Raw genomic sequence first — 21,375 nt, 5'->3', positions numbered from 1 at the left:
ACTTTAATATTTGTTTTTATTGATTTTATTTTTATTTTTGAAATTTAGATTTTAGATAATATGTATATCTAAAATCTAAATTTATTAAAAAATAACACAGCCACACAAAAAAAAAATAAAAGTCCTGACTTGGGGTTGCTACTATGTTTTTCATATAGTTTTTGGGTCGCTGAAACCGAATCCGATGTCCGTTTTTATCCATCACGTCAGGTTTTCGAGTCGCAACTCCAGATAAGAACTTTTGTTTTTTTGGTTTTGACATTTTTTTGAGGATATCTCAGAAACCTGACGTGATAGGGCAAAATTGACTCCGAATCTGGATTCAGAGATCCAAAAACTACAAGATTAACATATTTGCACATACAGATCAGAGCAAAAAATTTGTTGTTTTGGTGACATTTTTTGAGGTTATCTCGAAAACCTGACGTGACGATTTCAGCGAATCAAAAACTATATGAAAAACATAGTCGCAACCCCAGGTCAGAACTTTTATATTTTTTTGTGTGGCTGTGTAATTGAAAAATTTATTCTTTTTTTAACTTGAAACTAAATGTAGAAGTAATTTTTTCGTTTGAATAACGGTTTTTATGTTTTTTTTAAATTATTTTTTTTAACTAACATTTATCAATTTTCTATATAAATAGGAAAAAAAAAAATTTATATATTTCAATTTATTTATTAGAAAAAACATTAGATTCGCTCTTATAAAACACAAATTAGGCCAAAAGAAGTACTCAACATGATTTCATTTAATTAAATTATAATTAAGAGAAATAATGTTTAAAACTGTTAAAAATGATTTTTTTTCATAAATAATATTTTTATAAATAATTATTTTTTTAAAACAAAAAAAATTTTTTCTTTAAATTTTAAATAAAAAATATTGCTAAACTTTGATATTAGTACAGTCAAACAAGGCAAATTTTTTTGATCAAAATCATCGTTTGGGCATTCTATAATCTGAATCGAAAGTCTAGAAAAATCTCATGTCTGCAAGTCACCATTTTCAATGTCAAACTGCGAGTTGAAGATTTACAAAATTACGGAATATAAACACATACCATGGTTTCTAAGTATTTTTAAACGTTGATCCCAATTTTGTTAAGTTTTGTAAATCTTCATCTAGCGGTTTGACCTTCAAAATCGCTACTTGCGGACATGAGATTTTTCTAGTCTTTCGAGTAAGTTTAAAAACGCCCAAAAAAAGATGTTCAATAAAAAAATTTTCAATTCGCATTCATTCCGAGGTTGGACCCTTACTTTACCGGACTATACGAAAAAATCGACAAAAATGTATAACTTCGATATTGTATAGTGAAAACCAATCAGTTTCCTTTAGTTTCCTCTAATATTTTGTTGTTTGCTTAAATACAATTTATTCGTTTATTTTTATCCTCTCAAACATAGCCATTTTTAATATATGAACTGTCCCTTTCCAAAAACCCTAAGGCTTTATGAAAAATGAAATATTATACTATTGCATTTATTGCAATTTAAAGGCCTTACTTGATAGCAAATTTTTATATTCCCATCAAATAAACAAAAATTTTATCTCTTCATTTAATATGCCTATTCTCTATACACTTAGAAAAGATATTGTCCTCTCTTTAGAACCCAATCCATGAAATAATTCTTAACTCAATTGCGTTCTGTATACTAAAAAATAAAATTCTTTTCACTTAAAAGTTGATACCGTCTACCATCTTTACCACCTAACTCAAACCATTTAAACTAAATTTTGTTAAATAAAAGTCTTCAAGTACCGAAATAGATAATTCAGAGATAAAAAAAACTGCAAGACTTTAAAACATAAAAATCGTCCCGCGATAAAAACCTCTGACGGCAGCAAATAAATTTTCCAATGTCAGTACTTTCGAGTGGCAACAAAAAGTGTTTTTTGTGTATTTTTCTTTGTGGCTGATGTTTTTTTTCATTTTCACTTTGTTTAAGAATTTTGCAGAGCAAATAATTTGTTTAGCTGAAAATAGTAACTTTGGGTTTTTTTTTGGTCTTAAAAAAAGAATTTATATCTAAACGCAACACTGTTTTTGTCCCCAAAATCTGTACTCGTCCTGATTGTGCACAATAAAGTTTATTCGATATACCTATAGACATTTGGGTGTTGGAGGGGACTTGGGAGGAAGGTTTATGTACGCCTTTTTGAGTCCATTCAACAAGTTAGAGATGAAGAAGGATTGTATAGCATTTTTTTTTTTTGTCGAACAGAGGGGTGGTAATGGCATTTTGCTGATACAGCAGAGCAACAGAAAGCATACAATGGACAAGGAGGCGAATGATTCAACACCCAGCATCGTTTCGTAGTTTTTTTTTGGATCGTAAAATGTCCTTTTATAGTGTTGACTCCCCAGAGTGCAATGGCTGGCTTATAGTGCACAAGTTACTCCTTCTTAGTCTGATGTTTGTTGTATTATTTATAGAAAGAGAAATTCAAGCGGGTATTTGTAGTAGTTTTTTTTTTTTTGTTGTGTTGTGTGTGTGTGAAAAAGTAATTTTTTAATGGAGCTTAACATCTAAATAAAAAGTTTTATGAGATGGGAGCGTTGAACGAGTATGCTGCGGCAGCAGCGTCTTTTGTGGATATAATTTGATTTGGGATAATTTAATGGCTCGACCAGACACAACCATTAGTGGTAAATACGTAGATATAGTTTATAAAATGATGACTTAAAGTTTTGGTACTTACGGATAATTGTATAAATATTAGAATGAGACGCAAAATTGTATCTGAAAAATAAAGAAGAAAAAATTAATAGAAATTAGTTAGGTATTTTATTTTATCAATTAAATGACATAGAAGGGGATAAATTTATCTTTAGAGGAATTTGGGTAGTTTAAATGATGGAGTGTTGAAGCTAAGTTGTTTTTTTTTTTCTGGAAGATTATAAAAATTATATTGTAATTTCTTAATGTTCATAATTAACACCTTTGATACTTCAGAAGTTGCGGTGAACAAAAGATGATTTTGTCTAGTATTTAGAAATTTTAATTCTTTCTTAATTGTATAACATCAACAATGCGCATAAAAGTCGTTAAGAAAAGGTACAAAATTCTTGAACTGCGTAAATTACAGAGGAAACTGTCTCCTCAACATCGTCTATAAGATCCTCTCTTCCGTATTATGAGTACGTCTGAAATGTCAACAATTAAATAGGTCGTTATCCTTATATGATGGGTTTTAGACCAGGAACATTATGACAGGTTTAAAAAAAAAACCCAGGAACATTAAATCGATACCCATCAACTTTTCATCGATATGAAGGTCATGCTTGACAGTATCCACAGACAAGGTAACGTACTTTCATGCGACTTCTTTAACATCATCATTGAAAGAATAATACACAGCTCATACTTTCTGCCAACTGCTGCTATTGGTTTTGTTTGAAAAGGCAATTGACCAGCAAGGCACTCTTTGGAGCAACTAAGGTGTCCCTATACAAGACGCTTATCATCCCAGACTGGCTATATGGGCCAGATGCATACACTTTGATGAAAACTTTTTGAATTGTTATGTTATTAGTCCAGTAATTTTAGGTTTTATCTGCGGAAAAATTCCTACTGGGCTGAATTTTGGTATACAGCTTAATGACGGCTTTGTTATGAAGATGTGAAAAATCGACATTGATATCGTGTCCGCGTTAAGAGTTATAGGGGTCAAAGGGTCACAAAAACTGGTTTTTCACGATTTTCAGCAAAACGGTAAGTCTTATCAAAAAATTTTCAATGCAAGAATTGTAGACCAGATTATTATATATAAAAAGTGTCATGACACTTTTTTTCCTAAGACCCACCGTTTCTTAGGTATAACGATTCAAAAAGTTGAAGTTTAGTTGTAATCGTCATAATCCTATTCCTGAAAAAAAAAACTCCTAACTGAAAAGTTCCTGAAATTTCATTATTTTTTTAGCTTGAATTTCTTTCCTCAACTGTTAAGAATATGGGGAAACCAAAAAAAATGGAAATTTTCGCCATTTTTCCGATTGTGGCCCTTCTCCCGAAACCATTTCCCTGGGAATTTTTGTTTAGAATATGTCTGAAAATATACAGGGTGTGCAATAGAGAATGGACAACCCTAAAACGGCTTAGGGTCAATGTGGGTAAATGTAAACAGGGGTAAATGAAAAAATGGCTCATAACAAGCTTCAGTTAAATCTCTTTGATGCATACATAAGTACAAATCGCGGACGCATGTATCTTTTAACTTATACGTCAAGCTCATTGCTGTCAAGAGAGAATTCATTCGACGAGCGTATTTTCCGTGAAAGATAATTTTTTAAAGTGCCAAACAAGTGTCTTTCAGAAAAATTAAATATTTTTGCAGATTTAATTAAGTCAATATAATTTGCAAATACTTTTTTGTTTTTAATTTTGACGTAGATTCTATGTGATACAAGCAAATTTTAAAATACAGGACATTTATGTCGATTTGCATGTGTTTACATTTACCCAAGAATATTTTTCATAATGGGTAAATGTAAACAACGTATTCTGGGGGTAAATATAAAAATATATTTTTGCTGAAATTATTGGTTGTAATAAAAATAACGTATTTTTAGTCAATTACTATTGCTAAAGTGCCGCGTAGTCACATTTTAAAGTAGCCAACACCATCATTTTCAGTGGATGATGTTGCAAAATCGGTCTTTGACGTAAAAAAACAAAAAATATGACGTTCAGAGCTGCTCAGGATGCATATTGGGCGCCTATGTAAATAATAAAAGGAAGAAAACAAAAACTTTTATTGGAATTTGAAAAAGTTTTTGTCAAATACCTTCTTGAACGTTTTTCAAGTTGTTATCCATATGATAAAGAGGAAATTCTAAATTTTAAACCACCGTTTACATTTACAACGAATTTGTAAAAAAAACACAAACATGGTGGGGCATTTGTAAACATGCCACATTTGACAGTAATGTAAACAATTTGGGAAATATTTGCTTATATTTTTAAAGAAGAATTGCCATCATTTCATATTTGCATTTGAAGATACCATTCAAGTTGTTCCGTGAAAACATATAAAAATCTAAAGTCGAAAGAAAAAAAAGACATGAAATTGTTTACATTTACCCACATTGACCCTAGCTACACTTATGATTGTTCTAAAAACAGATAGAAAAAAGTTCTATCGCAACCAGTTCATAAAATATGGACTTTTTTTCGTTCAGTGTATTTTAAATTTTATCATCTTATGTTTTCGTTCACTACAACCACGAATGAATGAATTTTATTTATTTCTTTTTTTTATAATTTTCTACAATAATTGGATGAGTACATAAACACTTTAAAAATTTCATAGCTATTGCACATTTTCGTAAAAAAAATTTTGAAATCTGTTTTTTGATGCAAAATGTAAAAAAAGTATTTTATGAAAAATTTTAAACACCTGTACCATATTCTGGTATAAGGAAATTCAGCCCAGTAGGAATTTTTCCGCAGATTGGGCTTAAAAATGACTAAAATGACTGGGCTATATGAATTTCGGTTTGTATTGATACCAACATAAACAAACTGTGCGGGTTTAAAGACACTAACCTAGCAAAGGTGCAGCGATTGAGATGCCTAAGTAGAGAAGTGAGCACCATGGGCAACAATTCTATGGCCGGCTAGCAACCCAGAGCAACCAGCAACCGACTTCAGCCCAGAGGAATGATGCAATACAGGATGACCTCGCCTAAGGTGTTGGGCGCAAGTGGAAGGGGATCCTAATAAACTTTAAAGGCGAAACTGGAAGCAGCCAGCTAAGGACGGAGCTGCCTGGAGAAGCTTGTTGGTTGAGGCCCGAATCTACAATGGATTGCAGTGTTGCAATGTAAATTTAGACTTAGAGTGTGAGACCCTAGTGAGGTAGTTAAAAATTAAATGAAGTTTTTTAAATCATTGGCACAAGAATGATTTCTTTTCCAAGATATGTTAACTTAAGTTCAAAACGGTTTAGGTATTTGTTGCCTTCTGATTTTAGTCGCTCCTAAATAAAAAAAATAAATAAATTAAGCGAATATAAACTATATAAATTCCATATAAATTTTCATAAACCAGACATTTTGAAATGTAGTCTATTTTGTCCCGAGCAAAAATAGAAATTGAATTTTTATAGAAAAATTTAAAAAAAATCTTGGCCGCCGCACCACCGCCGTTTGACAGAAAATTTCGGCGCACCACCGCCGCGCCGCACCACGACTTCACCACGTCCGCCTAATTTAATTTTGTATGACAAATTCGCTGCATCATGATACATAATTTTGGATTATTGAAAATAAAATAAAAAAAAAAATAAATTGCACGACTGGGGTCGCATGTACTTGCTCTTATGGTAAAAGTTACTCTAATGCTAAAGCTTTTCATTGAACAAAATAAGTTAAAATTTGATATTTTCACGGAATTTCATAAGTGGTACAAAATAAAAAAATAAAATCTTTTTTTGTAAATAATTAAATACCATTTTAAATGATACTTACAAAAAAACTAAGTATGCCATTTTATTTCTTGTATAAAAAAGAATTTTTAGAAAAAAAATTTCGAAAATCGTTAGAGCCGTTCATTAAAAAAATAATTTTTTATATACAGCAGGGTGTCCCAAAAGTAATGGATCAAACGAAGTATGCTGATAGGGGATCTTAAGGGCTCTCAGAATTTGGTAACTTGTTCATCCCAAATCTTTACGGTATTCGATTTAATACAATTCTTGTGAAATTACGAAAAATCCCTACTTTGCAACAGTATTTTGCTTCCTGCTGCCATTATTGATTTTTGTTTTTTACAATTCTTTTACTAAAACATTGACAAATAATTAGGAACAATTAATTAATCAAAATATTTTTTATTCCATACGTCATTTCGCTGAAAATCAACTAGTTTTCAAGTTTTATAAAAAATCAATTTTTAACTTTTATTTGAGAGCAACACCGCAAACAAAATTTCTACGGTGTGAGAATGGTTTATTATTTTAAAAAGTTGCCCTGTTATTGTAGTTTTCAAAAATGTATAAAAGTTTCAAAAGTTGCAGTTAGATCGCAAAATATTACAATTTGAATTCAACAAAACAGGGTTTTTAAAGCAAAAATACAAACAAAAATATAGGCTTTTGCTCAAAGAAAAATAAACAAAATTTGTTTATTTCTTACAACCTTGTTTTTGATTTTATAGTATATACGCTTGAGCAGACAAAATAGCAATATAAACAGAAAAATGACTTGAAACCGGGCAAAATGGTTAAAATTATTGAAAAAACTTCCGAACAAAATTTTGCTCGAAGTCGTACCGATAAATCGAAAAACTAATGATGCCAATCGATTTCTCAGGTCCGAAATAGGGGGAAACAGTCAACAGCGCACTTGTCAAAGATTTCGACTTGCACAGTGTTATAGAAAAGTTTTATGAAACTATATAAAATTTTGTGACTCAAAATTATTCGAATCAATTAAAAATTCCATCATTGGTTCATAATACACATTGTATATTGTCGCTAACCTTTAATTTGTACACTATTTACGCTGAAACTCAATGGAATTGAATTTTGAATTGGCTTAGCTTCAAGTAAACTGTATAGTTTTCTTACGTTGTTTCCCGGTAATTTCAACTTGACGTTCCTTTGAACTTGGCTAGTAAGAAAAACTTAAAATGCATTTTAAATTCCTTGAAATATTTATTTGATTCAATTTTAAATTCTTCCAAATTTCTCAAAAGCTGATCCTTAAGATTTCTACCTTTTTTTTTATCCTTGCCAACAACCATACAGGCTCGTTGCGTTGGTCGGTCGAAGTCCGTGTACACTCAAGGGAATCATAACCATCCAACAACGTTCCGCACAGATTCCCCTTAGGACTGTTTTGCTTTGATTCGGCTTAAGGAGTGACTCTTGTTTTATTTGGAAACAAAATCCTTGAAAAATAAAAGGGTTAAAACCTTGGCCCTCAAACCAACCATCACCTCAATCGAGTTGGGGGGGATGGACCAATTTTTTTAAGAGCCGGTCGTAAAATGTTACAACTTGTTGTTCTCTTGTTACGCTGTTATTATAAATGTTATTACTTCTAGGGATACTCTTTTTAAGTATAATGGCCGTTCCATCGTTCTCGCGATATTTGTTTTTATCCTCCGAAGAGTGACTTTATACAACTGCTGGCGGCGCACAGTGGGGAACCTTGTATGGGAGAGTGGAAAAAACTCCGTAAAATCTAAACTACTGGACCGTTTTTGATGAAATTTTCAGGAATAATAGGAAATAAGAAGATAAATCAACACCAGTAATTTCCGCCCACTGCCCCGCCCACTAAAGTGAAAAATGGCTATTTAAGTTGAAAAAAGTCGAAAACTAGTACTTTTGTATGAAATTTAACGAAGACAACGTGACTTGCAGTAACCAAAATATACTTTTCTGAAGGTTTTCAATGTTTTGAAATCGAATCCGAAGTCATAAAAAATTAATCAGCTCCTGTTTTTGAAATATTACCGTTAGAAAATGCAAAAAAAGTTTTTTCTTGACTATTTCGGACCTTATTCTTTTATATAAGTAAAATTGTCTCAACATATTTAGTAACGGTTTATATAATAACTGATTTCCTTCTTTCAAGACCTGTTTAAATCTTGTCGATATCTTTTTTACTGCCTGAGATATCTTGAGTTGTTTGGCATGGTATATCTACCATATAAATTATACCGTCATTATCTCCTTTATAATATATGAAGCCGAACCCACTTACTACATTTTAAGATATCTCAGGAAATAAAAAAGATATCGGAAAGATTTAAACAGGTCTTGAAAGAAGGAAAATAGTTCTAATAGAAACCGTTATTTACGTTGTATGGGGAACTGGAAAAAAACTCAATTAAACCTTAACCACTGAACCGATTTTAATGAAATTTTCAGGCAAGATTATTAAAAGCAAGGGAACAATTTGTAGGTTTTAATTTTAGTCATATCTTTTTTTAGTTTTTTTGTGCTCTGAGGGCCATTTGCTGAAACGAAACTTAAATAATTTAAGTTGAACATAAGCTCCTATTCTCTACTTTTTTCTCTGTGTAAACTGCTACATAAGAGTTTGTTTACAACATAAATGCTTAAGTTTCGATTCAGCAAACGGCTGTGAATCTTATATTCGTAAACCTCAGAAAAGTTTAAATAAATTGCACAAAACGTTGAAAACCGTCCATTTATGTATTTTTCGATTTTTTTTTTTTAATATGTAGGTATTTTCAAACTAACGTCAGATTTGAATTCATCGGATCAAAAAACATATTAAAACATATGATTTAAAAAAAAATCTTTCCATTTTTTATTATAATCTGCTTTTTTAGAAAATACGTTTTTCACATTTGCTTAGCTTCAAATTGCTCTAAAAAGTTTATTAGGACGAACTAGGATGAGATTTTTGGTGCCAAATGTTGCTGAGATTCAACACTATCATGTGATATGAGTCCGCCCACAGAGGCAAACAGAGGAAGTAGTTAAAACAATTTTTGAACTCAAAATTCCGGAAAATTATAAGTATTCTTAAAATGAAAAATCGAAAAAAATTTTTTTCTGCTAAACTTGTAACTGATATTGTTAAACTGTTTATTTTTAATATATTTACAAAAAAAATTTTTTTGAAAAGTCAAAATTTACCTGATTTTATACCATTTAAAAAATACTCGTATTTACATCAGTTTTCATAATTTTTCAACTTTGAATACAAATTTCTAAATCTAGAAGTTTTTTTTGAAAGAAAGGCTTTCACATCCTGATTCTACAACATAATTACTGTAAGAAAAACTTCCAACATATAAAAAAATCCAGCTATCACACCAATGAGTTTTTTCCACTTTTTTCCCACTGTGCGGCGGCTGTTGACGGTGGCAATGGCAGTATGGTGGTGGGGATTGTTAAGGACTGGTGGAGGCATACAAATTTGCATATACATCCACTCAACTAACTACATAAAGGATTTAACTGGTACTTGATTTGAGCAATGGAATTTTGCTATCCTGGAATCAGATAAAGACCTGAAAGGGTAATAAAGACAATGTTGACGGACAGACCGTCGTCGTCGTCGTCGGCGATACTGATCCTATGGCCAACAACCGATGGCAACGGACGATGATATCAGTGCCTAGTGATGCAAAAAAGGATCAAATGCAAACATGTACAATCGGATAATCCTTTTGGGAAGCACCTTCGATGGAAATCCATAAAAAGCCAAGCTTCTCCCGAGGGAGGTGTTGTATTGGGCTTACGCCCAAAATATATAAATTTTTGCAATAAATTATTCATTGTATCTCAGAGACGTATCTCATGGCGATGTATAAATAATTTTGTTTTTTTTTTTTTTTTGTACAAAAGCACATCACTCTTAGTCACTTTTGCGTGTGCAGTGAATTTAAATATTGGAGCAGTTTTTTGTATTGTTTCACTTTTTTTTTTCGTTATTCCTTTGTATATTTGCTTTTGTTGATTTTTGTATAAGTCACTTGGGGGATTTGGATGGATGGAAGAGGGGAGAATATGGATGTCCCTTCTGATTTGCATGCAAAATGGCATATAAAACGACCACCATCAGTGATTTGCCTTGACTTTGAAAGCAAATAATACAAAAAAAAACTCACTCAATATTTGGACAAAACATGAAAAAAGATTCAAAGCAACCTTTGCATGAATGAAATGCAAACTTAATTATTTGGGGCCCACCAACACCATCATAGTTTTTTGTGTGTCTGTGATGGTGGCTCTTAGTGTCAAATGGTGGAAGGCCTCCTGGGATAATAGAATTTCAGAATTCACCCAAACTTTTGATATTGATTGACAAGACCATATAGTTGATGGTAAAACACACACACACATACATAAAATTTTTTTTGTATAACAAAATGATCAGGGCTTGAAAGCTGTCTGTGAAAAAGAAATCCAATAACAAGTTAAGTAATATATCACAATAAGGGATGATTGGCATACGACGATTATAGAGTTTATAGGGATATAGGGGTAAGTAAGTTCAAGGTCTGTTATATAGGCTTGGTTGATTGTTATCATTCTGACATCTGACTTTCTAAAAGCCAATATATACTGGGGAAATTTTAGCGTGTGTATTTTGGTGGAAACATTCTATTTTTAAATTAACTTAAATTCGTTTTTTTTTTGTAGGTAAGGAAGGTTGTTGATTTGTTAAGAAGATAAATAAGTTTAAGGTTGATTGAATAAGCATTAGTAAGATGTCAATAATGTATTTTTATATAAATGTCAAAAAGTATGAAATGGAGTTAGCCAATATTATATAAAATATAATATTCCCTAAAAAAATATAAAATGCACCGCAGTGTTGTGTCGGTTTCTTACATCGAGTTTCTTACAGGGTTTTTTACATGATAAAAACTCGATGTACAAAACTTATTATTATGTGTAAAAAACCTCACTGATATAAAAAATGGTAAATTTTTTGATAAAGTCAAAACAAAATATTAAATGATTGAAGCTTTTATGTTTTTTTTTCAACTATTTGGAGAAAAAGAAAAACACTAGTTTTTAACGATATGGTTACTAAGATAATTTCATTAAATTTGGCAATCATCTAAATTCAGGGGAAATGCTTCACTTCGTTTGCTGTTCCAAGGAAAATACATGTGAATTCATTTGCTCAACCTTTCAAATGTTAATGGACTTGGGCCAAATTTAAATGTTGAAATTAAATTTTGGGTCGATGAAGACTAGTTAGAAAAAAAAAAAAAATACTAAAAATCAGTGTACCACGCTCATAAACTGTTTTTTTTTTTTTTTTTTGTATTTATGTTTAATGTTTATTGCTTTTTTTCTCATTTAATGTCTTTATTCCTTTTTTTATGTATGTATATTGAATTATTTTTTCTCAACACTCTAGACTATTAAAACATTTTTGCTTTAAAATTTTTGACACTTAAATTAAACATGAAATATTAAATTTATTTTTTTTTTGTTCGTTTTATTTTTTTTTAATTTTGCATATATATAATAAAGGCTTGTAGTAAGCAGTCCCAATATTTGACCTTCCTTTTATATTCGTATAACCATTCACTTAACTTATTTAATTCGTACGTAGGATTTTTTTGAAATATTGTTTTTTAAAGAAATGGCATTAGTTTGAAAAAATTATTTCATTCCAAAAACAATATTCGGTGAAAAAAAGACCATAAAATCGTTAAATTTTAATATTTCAAAAAAATCCTATGTACTTCACGTAGTATTATTAAGCTACACAAATTTCAGCCCGATAGGTTCAAAACTGTAGGAGTTAGTTGGTCGCCCGATGGAAGCACAGGATTTTGCTATCATCCTGAACTACACCGCCATTAAACAAAATTTCACATCATTAAAAAATTTAACGTTAGCCTATTCTGTTAACTATTAACCCTCTGTAGGCACACCTCTTTTTTGCGACGTGATAGGCACACGGGTGTGAATTTGGTTTATACTTTTTCATGTCGCTATAGAACTTTTTTCGGTCAAAATAATTTATAGAGAATCAAGTATGAAATTGATGTAGAATATTCCGAGAAATTCGAATATTGTATTCACAATTCCGAAAAAAAATATTTTCACCCTTATAAACAGACTTTTTTGTGACCACTTTTTTGAAAAATCGTAATTTTTTTTCTTTTTGTCCTGCCAAATTCGCACCCGTGTGCCGACAGAGGGTTAATATACTTAATTAAACTTAACAAACACCAAAAGAAAATAATATTTCTTCTTTGTTTAATACGCTGATGAAAATGGCGCTCGATTTCATGGTTTACAAGGTGTTATTACCCCTTAAGTTCTTAGAAATTTTTAAAAAAATTTTACAAAATTTCAAGCAAATTCATATTTTCCTTTAAAGTATAGATCGATAAACTTTCTCAAATGGGCCACCAAAAATCAACTTCTTGAAGTTTATAATTTAGTTTGCATATTTCTGAAGATTTACATATATTATTCCAAGTTTTATTATTTTGAAAAATTTGTTTTGTTTTTTAAAAAAGTTATACATCAAATGAAATTATTTAAGAATGTTAAAAGCTGACAGCCCTATTCTGCTATTGGACTCACGTGAGTGAATGTCTAAAATAAGAAACGTTTAAATGGGGGTTAAAATAAAACCTTATGTAATTTATTACAGAAAATCTAGCTTCATCTTATTTTAAATTTTGATTTTTTTTAATGTTTAATAATTAAATTTTTAACGATTTTTCTGAAAACAAAATGCACGACTGAATCTTAATATATACTTGCTTTTATGATAAAAATGTCAAAACTTTTTATGAAAAAAAAACAAAATAATCTACCAATTTTAATTTGATTTTTTAAGGAATTTAAAGAAATTATTTATATATTGTTTATATATTTTTCCTTAAACAACGTTTTAAATCATTTTGACCACAAAACGCATTTGATTTCTGGTACAAAAAGTAATTTTCAGAAAAAAATCGTTTTAAAAAAAGTTGGTTTAAATTTCTTAAGAAAAAATATTAATCATCACAAAATAAAAAAAATCCATCAAACTTTTTTCGAAAAATTGATTTTCAAACAAATGCTTTAACTTTGCTTATTAATTACTCATTTGCTTTATTACACACAAAAATTTTCATCAATTTGAGCCGTTTTTGAAAAAAAAAATTCGATTTTTGTTATACGACAGGTAGCCTTAATTAGTTTGGTCCTTAAAACAAATCAATTTCCCCTTTCGGGAAGCACCCAAAACCATTAACTGAAGAAAATCACTTCAGAGCCTTAGGCTGTAGCTTGAAGAACATACAGACAGACAGAATTGGGAGATATGTATATTGGTATTCCCTCTTTTTATATTTTTCTTAGAACTTAGAACTTAGAAAGACACTGTGGCGTATGTGTAACTTTTTTTTTAAACTAATAATAAGGAGTCTTTTTTCTTCGTCAACCAATCATATTGAGTTTTACTTATTCACTTTATTGTGAGACTAATTGTTTTGTAGCCATTATGAATAGTCCACTGGTAGTGTCATTATCCTAACAAAAATTTTCCTTGTCTGTCTACCTTTGAGAATGAATTATTTTTTCCATCCCTATTTGACCTCGAGACATCCGATGGAAGTCAATTATTAAATATTTGTCATAACCCTCTATACCCAATAAGGCAATGGTCTCAAAGTTCTCATCTTCCCAAAGCTAATTAACTCTGATAACAACAATTTCCCGCTTAGAATGCTTATAAATTCTAAAGTCAAGCCGCACTCTAAGACCACCCAATATGCTAGACAGGCATTATTTTCGCTTTTTTTTTTTTTTTTTTTTGCTATTTTGGCTTGATAGAGTTGAAGTAAATTGTAGTTTGGTGGGATTCTGGAAATCAAGGAAATCATTACAACTGTCAGATCGCATAAGTGTCTCGTTTAGATTGGTTTCCTTTGTCGGTGGCTCAGCTAAGACACTATAGATACGAGGTTCACTCAATAACTGTAGCAAACATTCAGAAAATGGCAGCTCACCAGATACGGTCACAGATAAAAGATACCTTACCTATACTCACTCACAAACTCACAACGATCCTTAATTACCTCCATTAGAGAAAGAGACAGACCCAACTATAGCCAGCCTGATTCTCGTTACATTATATCACCGAGGCTAGTCGGCCATAATTTTACAATTAGTCGGCTTAAGCTTTAGTCTTCAAGACTATGGCATGTCAAGATGCGATGTGTGTTCGCCGTCTGGGTATGTCATGTCCTGTGGACATTCCACTCTCTTGATCGCCGGGCATTCATTGAAAGATCAAAGAATCGCGCGTCTGCCCAGGCTGTCTGAGACTACACCTCCAACTCGTCCAACTAATCATTCTTAATCAATGTTAAGTACACCGAAAAGACATTTAGTCGTCGGATCGTAGTCCTCCATCAGCACCGCTTCTCCACCTGGTCATCTTCATGCGTCGGTCGTCGTCACAATCCTCGATGGATGCGCAAAAAAAGAAGTCTTTGGATTTCTCCAAGTTGTGCAACATCCACTGAAAGCTATTGCCTTAGGGACAGTGTGTGTGCGCGCGCGCAAAAGAAGATGGACTATCTTTGGTGGGATTTCACTCTCTGTTGAGGAATTTTGTTTACAAATCGCTTTAGAGTCTGAGGACTTGTTTGGAGTCAGGGTTGGGAATATTAGCCAAAGGGCTTAATTACACACAAGTTGCGATAAGTGATCTTTAGGCGGCTCATCCATTGACTCGACGTAATTACATGTCAGTATGTTTGTGTCAGAAATGGAAAATGTTGTCGAAGAGATTCGTAGAGAATTTGCGTTCTCATACAAAAAAAAAAAAAACATGGTGATGAGAGATGATAAGAAAAACAAGGACCAAACAACAATCTAAGTTTTAACATCAAAGTGAATTCTTGTAAAAGAATATGTTTAACAAAGTTCTTTACCAATTTCACAAATTCGAAGTTTTTAGTTAGGTTTCACAGGGTTGGTCAAAATTGGAAGATTTATGTATCTTCTCTCATCAAACTAACTTACTCAAGAAAACGAGAACCAGTGAATCTATAAATCAGTGAATGAGTGTTTAAAGGAATCAATGGGTGAATGAATTAATAAATAAGTGAATGATTGAACAAATAATCAAGTGGACAAGTAAATGAGTAAATTGGAAAATCAGTGAATTAGTCAATGAATAAATGAGTGAATGGGTAAATGAGTGAATAGTTTAGTTTAGTTTTAGTTTTATTGACTTAAAAATTTTAATTCTATTCACAATTTAATTTTTAAGTTTATCTTAAGTCTTAAATTGTCTACCAGGATGAGTGAATAAGTAAGTCAATGAGTGAGTGAATGAATGAATAAAAGAGTGTGAACGAAAGTGATTTGATGAATACTGAGTGAATGAGTGAATCATTGAATCAGTGAATTAGTGATTAGAAAATCAGTGAATGAGTCGATGAGTGAATAAATGAATGAGTGAATAAGGAAAAGAGTGAATTAATAAATAAGTAAATGAGTGAAAGTGAAAAAGATTGAATGAATGAATAAGTGAATGAGTGACCATCAATTGAACGAACGAATGAATAGGTGAATAACATAAATGAATGAAAAAATTAATAAATTAGTAAATGGGTGAATGTGTGTTTGAGTGAAAAAGAGAACATATGAACGTAGAAACCTGGAAATGAATGAATGAATGAATGTGTTTGACAATTTTGTGTATGACATAAACAGAAGCTCACAAATAAATTTTCCTCCAGTAAATTGACACTAGGATAAATTTTGTGACCTTAATTCCCTTTGTTTTACTCTATTTCCACCCACACACATTCATGTGTACATTGCCTCGAGTCAAATAATAGTTAAAATTCCACTTCACTATAACCTAAAATATCATAATCACAGCAATATGGCTCTATGACAATCAAATCAGTGTTGCAAGATTTTTGTGGGGGCAATTTAAATTGAATATCAAAGTTCAAGTTGGAATATTTCGACAGTGGCAATTTTACCATTAGAAATCATAAAGGCACCGAACAGCCTTGAGGCAATATACTAGCTAGATATGATATACAGTTAAACATTGAATTTCAATCTAAAATCAGTTTCACCTGTTTTAGATTCCGCAGGATTATGAGTGACGTAGCGTGGTCGCATGGTTATATTTTTGATGTTTCTAAAAATATAAATCGGATTGGAACAGAAAATAAATTGAAAATTGAAATGAAATGGAATATAATTTTCTGAATACTTCAAGTGGAGACTGATTATAAAACAATAATACACCTTGAGCGTATTAAAGCTGTTTTATGGTTGATATGCGTGTGATGGGATAGGATGATGTTAAATCCTGCATTTCTTATTCGACAGTGTGTTTAGTCTTCAAAATGAATGATTTATCTTACTCATTACGTGTGCTGCTTCTTCATTCGTATACCTAAGATTGTAATATTGTTGTTTTTTTTTTGCATAATTGTTTGTTGGAATTCAAACAATTTCAACAAGAATGATGCTCGTGCAGAAGAAGAAAAAAAATCTACCCTTACGTTGAATTGGTTACACGAGCCTCTCAACTTGTTGTTTTTTCTGCTTTTTTGCTTTTTGTAAATGCCAAATGTCGGCCACATGCCAAAAGCTTCTAATTGTCTATTTCACAAAAAGGGTATTTCTAAATGATATAATAACAACACAACACAAAAAAAAGTAGAAAAACAACCTTACCTACCTATAGTTAACTTGTGTGCAACTAAGCATATCCGGTAGGATCTTAAAGGGTTTGTCTTGCATATACACAATAAAGAATAAATAAAACTGATGTAGAATGAGGTAAACACGGATATACACTTTATTTAATATCCTTAGAAGAGTTTATTCTAATATGGGCTTAAGGTTAGATTCAGGTTAAGAAAATAAAAAAAATATGTTGAAGGTTTTATTTTGTGGAATTGAGCATTTGTTAGAGGATTAAATTTTTCACTGAGAGAAAAGATTAATTCTGGTAGAAAAAAAGTTAAATTTAAAAATTATGCAGTTAAAATCTATAAAAAATTTTTCATTTAAATGTGTTTTCACCATCCTAATAATACACTAATACTATTTTTAACACACAAAATATATGCTTTGATCTGAGAAGTTTATAAATATTTGATATATGTATTTGTCAAAGTTTAAATTTTGTTTTGTTTTTTTTTTTTTACAAAATGTATGTTTAGTTTATATGATATAATCATTCCTTCACCTCATAGGTGAAATTTTTAGTGGCCCAATATCTTTAAATGAGGGTTACATATTGTACTAACGATCCTATTAATTTGATCCTTTTATCACAAACTGCACAATTATTTTTCATACTTTTACTTTTGCACCTCACTCCTTCAAAATATTAATTTGTATGAAAATTTAATAAAAAATAAAAGCAAGCAATTTAAGTTTTGCATGAAAATTCAATATTCCATTTTTAATATAATTCATTTTTTGATTATTTTTGGTTCTCATACGATGTATAAAATATATATGCGGTTCAAAAAAATTCAAAAATTTTCCATGTGGTGCAATGGTACCGTTTCAAATGTGTTTTTTCTCACTAAAAAAAAACACCCCTTAACATGAAATATTTTGATGGACATATTTTATTATTTTTTTGTATGGTATATTTTGTATAATTTTAACAACCTACCACTTTTTTTCAAGGAGTACTTGGTAATATTCTGACTCTTGCTCTTTGAGTAAAAGACAGTTCGTAAAGAGTCCAATAACTTTTTACATTTTGGTCGAGACCTTTTTTTATTGATTTTATTCGATCGGGCGTTAGAAAATACCTCGAAATCATGTATCATATTAATGTTTTATTACTTATACTATGATATGCAACAAATTGAGTGCAACACAGAAAAAGTCTTGTATCTATATCTACCATTCCGGATGGAATACAAGGTGGCCCAATATCTTAAAATAACTCTTATACTGAGTATTACCAATGATATACATTCATGCTTTTATCACAAAGTGCACGATTTAGATGCTAAGCCGCCTCACTAAATTGAAAATTCTGTAGAGGGATAAAGAAAGCGAAAAAGTTTTTTTTTTATCAAAAACGGTTCTAAGATTTTGATATGTTTTTTGGCAAACAAGGTTCTATTTCTGATGAAAACAATATTTTTTTTTTATGCCTGCCTTTCTCGTAAATGACGTACCTAATTTTACCGAACATTTTTGTACAAGAACGATTTTAATAAATTATTTTAAAATAACAAAACAAAAAACAATACATTTTCTTATGAGAAATCAATTTTCCGAAAACGGACCAATGAATTGTTTTGAAATACTGTGTTTGTTTTTAATCAATTCATTTTTAATTTAATTTCCTTTTTTTTTTGGCATGTCAAATTTTATTTTTATTTTTATTTTAATATACAGTTATATAAAAATCTATTTAAAAAGGTTTCAACAATTTTTCAATCCTACTTGTATCAGCGTTAATAAGTAAATTTTCGAATTTTTGCAATAACGATGGATAGCACGAGAACAATGCAATGGTATTTTGTTGTTGTTTTGTTGTTTGGTATTTATAGGAACTGAAGTGACACATCAGAAGAAAGGTCTTTTTAAGCTTCCTTTGATAACTGAAAATTAAAAGTTTCTCGAAGGTCTATAGTTCCTGAGATATTTCCCACCAAAACTTTTTTTTATTTCTTTTTCTTACATTCGGAAGCCGATATCTTTTGACCAAAGTCTCGAAAGGGGTTTTGAAATAAAAAAAAAAAATGAGTTTAGGGGTGGAATCGGCTATTGTGATCGGTGATAGTCACAAGAACTAAATTTGTACTGCGAAAACCATATTTCTTAGAGCAAATTGGTCTTTTGTGATTATCACCGATCACAAATCACAATATCCTATTCCACCGCAGGTACAAAAATTACAATCATTTTTTTGGATTTTCGAAAAAAATTCAAGGGGTACCAAACCTACCCCTTGATAAAAATGTACGTTTTCAAAAAAGACAGGTCTCGTTAAGCTCTATTCATAACTGAAAATCATAAATTTCTAGAAGGTCTAGTAGCTGAGTTATTTGCTTTCAAAAATTTGTTTTCTATTTGTGAAAAATTGATACCTAACTCTTTCCTGAACCGTTTAGTAAATTCAAGTTAAATTTACTACTTTAAAGCATAACTTGTGCTAGATAAATAACGTTACATTTAAGTTTGATTCCAAATCGTTTTATAAATGAATTCACAACTGGATGACTTTTTCTTTTTAATTTTTTTGAATTATTAATGATTCATTTCTGCTAGGTTTTATCTACTCCCATTTACAACAGCAAATGTTTCCTTAAAAACTCGACTCATTCCTAAAAAAAGACTTTCTTCTGAACTTAAATTATAAAATCAACTACGACTACGCAACAAATTCATGTTGTTGTCCTTAATTTAACAAAATTCTAAGTGCTCCGAGCTTAGGTGATGATAACTTCAGGATATAATACCATCAGAGACAAATGTCCTTAAGGTTAGACTTAATGTTTGTTCAACAAAAAAGAAAAAAACAAAAACAAGAAACTGCAAAGTAAGAATTTCCGCTCTATACACTACCAGAACCACACTACCGTCACCCACTCATTTGTAGAAGGACAATATAAATGGTGATAAAAATCTTATTTCTTATTCATGACTGAATTAATTTTTGGGATATTTTGCAGAATTTATATCATGATGGCGTAAACTTTCTACAAAAGAAAAGAAGAACAAAAAAATTAACAAAGCTCTCATTCATATTTTTTGTTTATATTTTTGTTTCCATTTTTTTTTTGTATTTTAAGGCAAAAGTACTTGGGTCAGTCATCTTTGATTTTTATCGCCATGATGATGGTTTGGTTTTTCTTTTGTCAAAAGAGTATTGTCTAGAAAGAAAAACTTTTTGTATATTTTTTTATTCTGTTTTTCTAAAAGAGCCCGATAATTGTGAGAAGGAAGAGAAAAAAAAAAACACTTGATAGACATCACATAATTTGAAATATGGGAATAAACAGGTCTATGTAAAAGATATTAACTCAAAAATAATAATAATTTATTGTGGATTGGGTTTTGTGGTAGGGAATAATAAAAGCATGTTTCAAGTGTAATCTTGCCATTGTTTGTATGGTGGGTCATTTGCAAACAAAAATTATACTTTGGCAGGATAAAAATAGAAAAAACAGAAAAAAATAACACTACAGAATGAAAAGAATGGAATGTTTAAATGTTTCTTTTTTTAGATTTTCTTTTGAATAAGAATAAGTAAATAATAAAGAAATATTACTTTCGCTTCACAACGGACAAGAAAAAGCTTTTAGAGAAGTTTTGAATTGTAAACAAAAATAATTTTCATATACACAACCTACGAGTATATCGGCCTAGAGTCTTACTTTGTAGGTTTTCTTAGAGCACTGTCTTATAGTTCATTTTTAAAATTATGTGGGAGTTTTTCAAGAACTTATCTATGTAAAATAAAGATATGTGCTTTGGGCTTTGGTGAATATTAAAAAAATATGATTTTGTGGAATTTTTTTTCGTGTATTTTTACTATCGGGAAAAGGTATAAAAACAAAAACATTTTTGTATTTTGTTTAAAAAAATCAACTTGTTTAAAGATATAAGCATTGAATCTTATGAGGTAAGTAGAAATGCTTGGCGCAGCATCCTGTTACATTGAGTGCTTCATTTTTGTCTTTTAGAAAGAAAATCTTATGCGAATCAATGGGTTTGTAATTAAAAGGATTGTTTGGTGAAACTTCAAAAATATTTTGCCATCGGTAGCTGCCCGGAAAGTCGTAGTCGTAGCTGAAATACGGAAACTGTAAATGGGATATCCTCATCAAGCGACGAAGAAAAAAAATAAATACGTGCGACATGTATAATAGGGTGTGTACTAGGGTGTCCGTTATTTCCCAAAG

The 21,375-nt window shown here is 30.7% G+C and overlaps 1 protein-coding gene across 4 annotated transcripts in view; it reads right to left on the bottom strand.

The window, feature by feature from the left end:
- LOC129912613 (uncharacterized) overlaps window positions 1-21,375 on the bottom strand; it is a 146,058-nt gene that overhangs the window by 52,064 nt on the left and 72,619 nt on the right. For all 4 annotated transcript variants that reach the window (XM_055990920.1, XM_055990918.1, XM_055990919.1 and 1 more), the window contains exon 3: window positions 2,705-2,745. The gene's annotated coding sequence lies outside the window, so the exon portion shown is untranslated. The remainder of the gene's footprint in view (window positions 1-2,704; window positions 2,746-21,375) is intronic.

The sequence above is a fragment of the Episyrphus balteatus genome, chromosome 2 (genome assembly GCF_945859705.1).
Source record: "Episyrphus balteatus chromosome 2, idEpiBalt1.1, whole genome shotgun sequence".
Classification (NCBI taxonomy): Eukaryota; Metazoa; Arthropoda; class Insecta; order Diptera; family Syrphidae; genus Episyrphus; species Episyrphus balteatus.
Note: the sequence above shows the minus strand (reverse complement) of the source record. Positions and strands in the feature narration are given on the sequence as shown.